This window comes from Coptis chinensis, chromosome 3, assembly GCF_015680905.1.
Source record: "Coptis chinensis isolate HL-2020 chromosome 3, ASM1568090v1, whole genome shotgun sequence".
Taxonomy (NCBI): domain Eukaryota; kingdom Viridiplantae; phylum Streptophyta; class Magnoliopsida; order Ranunculales; family Ranunculaceae; genus Coptis; species Coptis chinensis.
In genome coordinates, this window is record NC_141458.1 from 4,541,739 (window position 1) to 4,548,855 (window position 7,117).

The window sequence follows — 7,117 nt, forward strand, 5'->3', positions numbered from 1 at the left end:
TTAGCTCAATGTAGTTGCATCCAGTTTTCGATTTCTAGTTAATTGTTCTTTGAGGTTAGTTCAATATCAAGTTTCCGATTTCCCGTTAATTATTTTTTGAGGTTAGTTCAATGTAGTTGCATCAAATTTATGCTTTCTTGTTAATTATTCATTAAGATTAGTTTAATGCAGTTGCATCTATTTTTCGATGTTTCGTTAATTAGTCTTTGAGATTAGTTCATTGCATTTGCATACAATTTCTGACTTTCCGTTAATAACTTTTTGAGGTTAGTTCAATATATATGCATCAACCATCAAAATATATATATACAGCCCGGCTCCTAAAAGGACCTTAAATAAGTACCAAATCTAAAACACCCACAACTTCACCTACAAAATGATTTAAACCCTAATCTTTTGTGCATATGATTTACTAACCATAAAGAACATCTCTACAAAAATTCAACTCGTTTGATATCCTCTAACTTAGATAAAATTGTTTTCCACTTTTGAATATATATATATATATATATATATATATATATATATATATATATATATATATATATATATATATATAAAGGTCCGAAAATGTCTAGTTTTTGCATTCATCTTTTGCGGTGTTAAAATTGTCAAAGCGAGTTGAATTTTTGTAGAGATGTTCTTTATAGTTAGCAGATCATATGCACAAAAGATTAGGGTTTAAATCATTTTGTAGGTAAAGTTATGGGTGTTTTAGATTTGGTACTTATTTAAGGTCCTTATTTAAGGTCCTTTTAGGAGCCGGGCTGTATATATATATGCATCTAGTTTTTGATTATTTATGCTTTGAGGTTAGTTCGATGCAATTACATCCGGATTTTGATTTTTTGTTAACTATTCTTTGAGGTTATTTAAATGCATTTGCATCTAGTTTCTGATTTTCCGCCAATTATTCTATGAGGTTAGTTCAACGCAGTTGCATTCAGTTTTTTATTTTCTATTAATTATTTTTTTAGATTAGTTCAATGCATTTGCATTCAGTTTTCGATTTCCCGTTAATTATTATTTGAAGTTTGTTTGATGTATTTGCATACCGTTTCCAATTTCCGATTAAATATTTTTCAAAGATTTGCATCCAATTTCTAATTTATCGTTAGTTATTTTCTGACGTTAGTTTAATGCAGTTACATCCAGTTTCTGATTTTTAGTTAATTACTTTTTTAGTATGGTTTATTGTATTTACATAAAGTTTCCTATTTCCTTTTAATTACTCTTTGAGCTCAGTTCAATGTATTTGAATCCAGTTTCTGATTTTCTTTTAATTATCCAATGTAGTGTGTAATATCAACTTCAAACAGGACATAAAAATAAATTATGTTTGATTTACTATGTGGGATCATAAAAAATTATCTAGTTCCCGATTTCCAGTTAATTATTCTTTAAATTATATATGACTCACTATGTGGGATCTTCAAAGATTATCTACGAACGTGTGATGTTATATTAATTATTCTGAAAAATATTTGCGACTATATATGCAGAACTATTATATATGAATATTATATTGATGACTCATCCAAATTTCTTATAACGTGGAAACCCCACTATCCATTAAAAAAAAAAGAACTCACCCTTGATAAAACCCTTCAACTTCATTTTGTTGTTTAATAATAGAAGTTTGATTAAAGTTTTGTGAGATTGCCTAATAAGGCGAAGTTCATATTGAAGCTACTTGAATAGCAAGGCGTTCCCAATCATACGAAAAGAGATAAGATAAACACTATTTTAAATGCAAAACTATACTTATCGAGATATTCCTACAACATATAACACAATTATGTTATGATGTTAGTTTAATGCTTCCTCCAATTGGTGATCAAATTAAGGTCAACATAGATGGGGCTTCTAGAGGGAACCCAGGTTCAGCTAGGTTGGGTGGATCATTTAGAAATGTTTATGGTGATTTTGTCTTACTCTTGAGCAAGGGTATCGGAATTGCAGACAACTATACAGCCGAGTGCATGGTTATATTGGAGAGTGTGGAGCTTGCCCTTTCAAAAGGATGAAGCAATCTCTGGGTGGAATCATATTTGGCAGCAGCTGTCACAACTTTTAACTCATGGGGCATCCCTTGGCAACTCCTATGTAGATGGAAAATTTGCACGACGAAGGTGCAAAATTTGAAAGTGTAGCACAACCGAGAGAGGCTAACCTAGTCAGCACCGGCGCAAAATTTGGATCTTTCTTAGTTAGAATGAGGCTTTTGTATCAAAATGACCCCCATGGTTATATGAATGGGAGGTTCCATATGGTTGCTATTTTAGAATATCTTGAACCTACATCGTATAGCATGTAGGTTCTACCACTCCTGTACAATTCTTTATTTCGTTTCTTTCCTTAATTCAATTTACACTTACCGAGAAAAAAAAAGGGTTAGTTTAATGCATTTGCATCCAATTTCTGATTTTCAATTCCATTATTTATTTTTTGATGATAGTTCAATACAGTTGCATTTAATTTTTGATTTCCCGTTATTTAGTTTTTGAGGTTAGTTCAATGTGGTTAGTTCAATGCATTTGCATCAACTTTCCTATTAATTGTTCTTTGAGGTCAGTTCAATGCATTTGCATCCAATTTCCGATTTTTCGTTAATTATTCTTTGAGATTATTTTAATGCATTTGCATCCAATTTTTGATTTCTCGTTTATTATTCGATAAGGTTGCATTTGCATTTAGTTTCTAATTTCCCATTAATTATTGTTTGGGGTTAGTTCAATGAATTTGCATCCAGTTTTCAATTTTTCGTTAATAATTTCTTGAGGTTAGTTCAATGCATTTGTATCCAGTTTATTTTTTGAGATTAGTTCAATGCAGTTGCATATGGTTTCTGATTTCCCATTAATTATTATTTAAAATTAGTTCTACGCATTTTCATCTTGTTCCCAATTTATAGTTAATTTTTCTTTGATGTTAGTTCAATGCAGTTGCATCAAGTTTTTGATTTCCCATTAATTTAATCATTGAGGGTTAGTTCAATGCATTTCCAACCAGTTTTCGATTTCTCGACAATTATTTTTTTTATGTTAATTCGATATATTTGCATCAAAGTTTTGATTTTCCGTTAATTATTCTTTGAGGTTAGTTTAATGCAGTTGTATCCATAGTCCGATTTCCCATTAATTACTTTTTAAGATTAGTTTAATGTTTGCATTTGCATCAAGTTTCCTATTTTCCGTTAAATATTATTTGAGGTTAGTTCGATGCATTTGCATCCAGTTTTCTGTTTCCCATTAATTGTTCTTTGAGCTTAGTTTCATGTAGTATTATAAAATTTGGATCTTTCTTAGCTGAGAATGAGGCTTTTGTATCAAATGGCAGACCCCCATGGTTATATGAATGGGAGGTTCCATATGGTTGCTATTTTAGAATATCTTGAACCTACATCGTATAGCATGTAGGTTCTACCACTCTTGTACAATTCTTTATTTCGTTTATTTCATTAATTCAATTTACACTTACCGAGAAAAAAAAATGTTAGTTTAATGCATTTGCATCCAGTTTCTGATTTTCAATTCCATTATTTATTTTTTGATGATAGTTCAATACAGTTGCATTTAGTTTTCGATTTCCCGTTATTTATTTTTTGAGGTTAGTTCAATGCATTTGCATCAAATTTCATATTAATTGTTCTTTGAGGTCAGTTCAATGCATTTGCATCCAATTTCTGATTTCCCGTTAATTATTCTTTGAGATTATTTTAATGCATTTACATCCAATTTTTGATTTCTCGTTTATTATTCGATAAGGTTGCATTTGCATTTAGTTTCTGATTTTCCATTAATTATTGTTTGAGGTTAGTTCAATGAATTTGCATCTAGTTTTCGATTTTTGGTTAATAATTTTTTGAGGTTAGTTCAATGCATTTGCATCCAGTTTATTTTTTGAGATTAGTTCAATGCAGTTGCATCCGGTTTCCGATTTCCCATTAATTATTATTTAAAATTAGTTCTACGCATTTTCATCTTGTTCCCAATTTATAGTTAATTTTTCTTTGATGTTAGTTTAATGCAGTTGCATCAAGTTTCTGATTTCCCATTAATTTAATCATTGAGGGTTAGTTTAATGCATTTCCAACCAGTCTTTGATTTCTCGACAATTTTTATTTTATTTTATGTTAATTCGATATATTTGCATCAAAGTTTTGATTTTCCGTTAATTATTCTTTGAAGTTAGTTTAATGCAATTGTATCCATAGTCCGATTTCCCATTAATTACTTTTTAAGATTAGTTTAATGTTTGCATTTGCATCAAGTTTCCGATTTTCCGTTAAATATTATTTGAGGTTAGTTCGATGCATTTGCATCCAGTTTTCTGTTTCCCATTAATTGTTCTTTGAGCTTAGTTTCATGTAGTATTATATATATTTTAAAATATTTGTCATTATTGGTTTGTCGTTATTTTTATTTTTATTTTTTATACATGTGAGCTTGCATTAAAATGAATGCAAAATTTTCTATTATATGTTTTGTAATGTTATTTTTTATATAATTTAATTTTTCACTGTAATTTGTTTTGGTTTGGTATATATATATATATATATATATATATATATATATATATTATAAAAATAGAAATTACATTATAATGTTGATTTTTTTTTTATAAATTCAGAAATTTGTCGTAATTACTATGGTTTTTGAAATCCTTAATGATGACTAAATGTCTAAATCCCAAAGTGGATGATGCATTAAATCTATCCAACTCTATTTGTTTAGGCCCATATAGACATATAGTGCAAACAATACAATTTTATTTGTTGTCTACTTAGTTTTGAATGTACACTATTACTTATTTTATGATTAGTTGACTTTTATTTTTCCTTTTTGTCCCAGTCATATGTGTGGTTAACAAATGTAGAAACTAAATGTTTAGGCAACTCAATTTATTTTTTCCTTCGTTATTTCATTGTCTTTTTCTAAAAAAAAAACTTTGTTATGTTAAACTTCACCTAAGATTAGTGTGGAAACTATTCTTAAGAAATAAGGGGTTTTAGGAAAATCGTTTTCGGTGGAAATTATTGTTTTTAGCAATTTAGTTTTTTGTCTCATATTTTTTCATAATTAGCTATAGTGTTTAGGAAAAGTTGGAGAATCTATGAAAATCTAGATAGGATTGTTTACTTTTTATATCATATTTTTTTACTAATTAGTAATAGAGTTTAGAAAAAATTGTTTCATATTAGTCTCCTACTTTTTAGTAATTAGTCAAAGAGTTTTACAAATATTAGAGACTCTTTCAATGCTCAAAAAATAGAGCCAAGAGGGTACAACTATAATATATATCTAAAGTTACACTATAAACTGAAACTTGCATGTCTAACTAAACAAAAGCTTTACTTACTTACCTTGAGAGACGTAGAAGAGAATGGTCTTTTTGTTTTGGCATTATTATTATTAAAGGATACTGATTTAATAAAGGTTGTAGTCGGTTTTAGAGATGGTAAAAGAAAATGTCTCCCTCCTCCAATAATAATGTCGCAACTTTCCATTCCTCCTCCGACGTATTAAACATGGAAACATATTAATGTTGCTAATGGAAGTAATTGATAGTAATAAATCTACAATAAATTCAATTTTAAACTCAATGTTAACAAACTTACGGGGTGGTGAAGCTCTGGAGAGAGATGGTGGTGTCTGCTGTTGACTGTGTTGTTGTTAATATATACTAGCCTAGTAAATGGTCACATGTGTTGCACGTGCTAGGAAAGAAAATTGGGGTGGAGAAAATCAAAATAATGAACGCATGTAAATTAGAATAGTAAATTAAAAACTTCAGTAAGGAAAAAACACTTCAATACGCTAGTTGTATTATTTGTTCGATTCGATTTTTGATGCTTTGCCATGTTGCGAATAAATATATTCAAAAAGGTATTTAACCACCTATAATTTAATCAATATATAATTATTAGTGCATATGCCACAAACTAATTTAACAAAAAAAATAGGTATTGGGAAAAATGATAGTGTTCTTCATAAAAAAAAATTGTTGGAATGGTATTAAAAACTCTAATATTGCTTGTAGTAGATGGAACTTCTGTATGTTAGAGGTGTCATGTTGAATAAAAACCTCATCTACAAAATTGGGGTGGAGAAAATCAAAAGAATGAACGCATGTAAATTAGAATAGTACATTTTACATTTGTTTGAATGGATTATGTAAAATGTTTTAAAATAATACAGGCTGAGGTCTGACAAAAAATTTCAATAAGAAAAAAAAACACTTCAATACGCTAGTTGTATTCTTTGTTCAATTCATTTTTTGCTGCTCTGCCATGTTGTGAATAAATATATTCGAAGAGGTATTTAACCGCCTGTAATTTAGTCAATATATAATTATTAGTGCATGCCACAAACTAATCTACCAAAAAAATAGGCATTATGTTAATGAAGTTAACATTTGTGCTGCTAGTTGTGTAATTATTTTGTCAAACATTTATATCTGATTGAGAAATATTGTTGGATTCATATGAGTGTAATATCTGTAAGATATAAGAATATTATATCATGGTGTGCAACATAATTATATTGTTATTCTATACTCGAGAATAAAATATCTAAAAAAAAAATGGAAGAAGAATAACCTTTTTTCTATCATTGTCTTCAAAATGATCTAGCGAATCCATCAGCTCTTATTTTTTTGGTCGGTTTAAATAAGTATGTAGTTTGGACAGAGAAAGAATTTGTAGCTGCTAACAAAAGCATTTTTTTTAATATTTTAGAAACGATCACATTGGGAAACAATTAGAAAAAAATGCATTGGACAATGCTAATATTTGTTCTATAGATCTATTAAGTCGGATATAATATGTGGAGTGAATTGAATGTGTAAATAATAGCTTTCCAGAAGATGGGCTATGTGGCAAAATTACAATTTAAAAGCCTTCAATATATAATGTGGAACTTATTTCATGTGTATGGAGATTGAATGATTAAAATGATAGAGTGTTGATTTTTTCAAACCATTTGTATGGAGGCGACAAAAGGAAGAAATTATGGATGCTAGCTAGTTGCATCGCTGAATTACATCTATTTAACCCTGTTGTTAGTCGCAAATTCCTTTGATCAATTCTTACATTGGTTATTGGTCTCCATTCTGA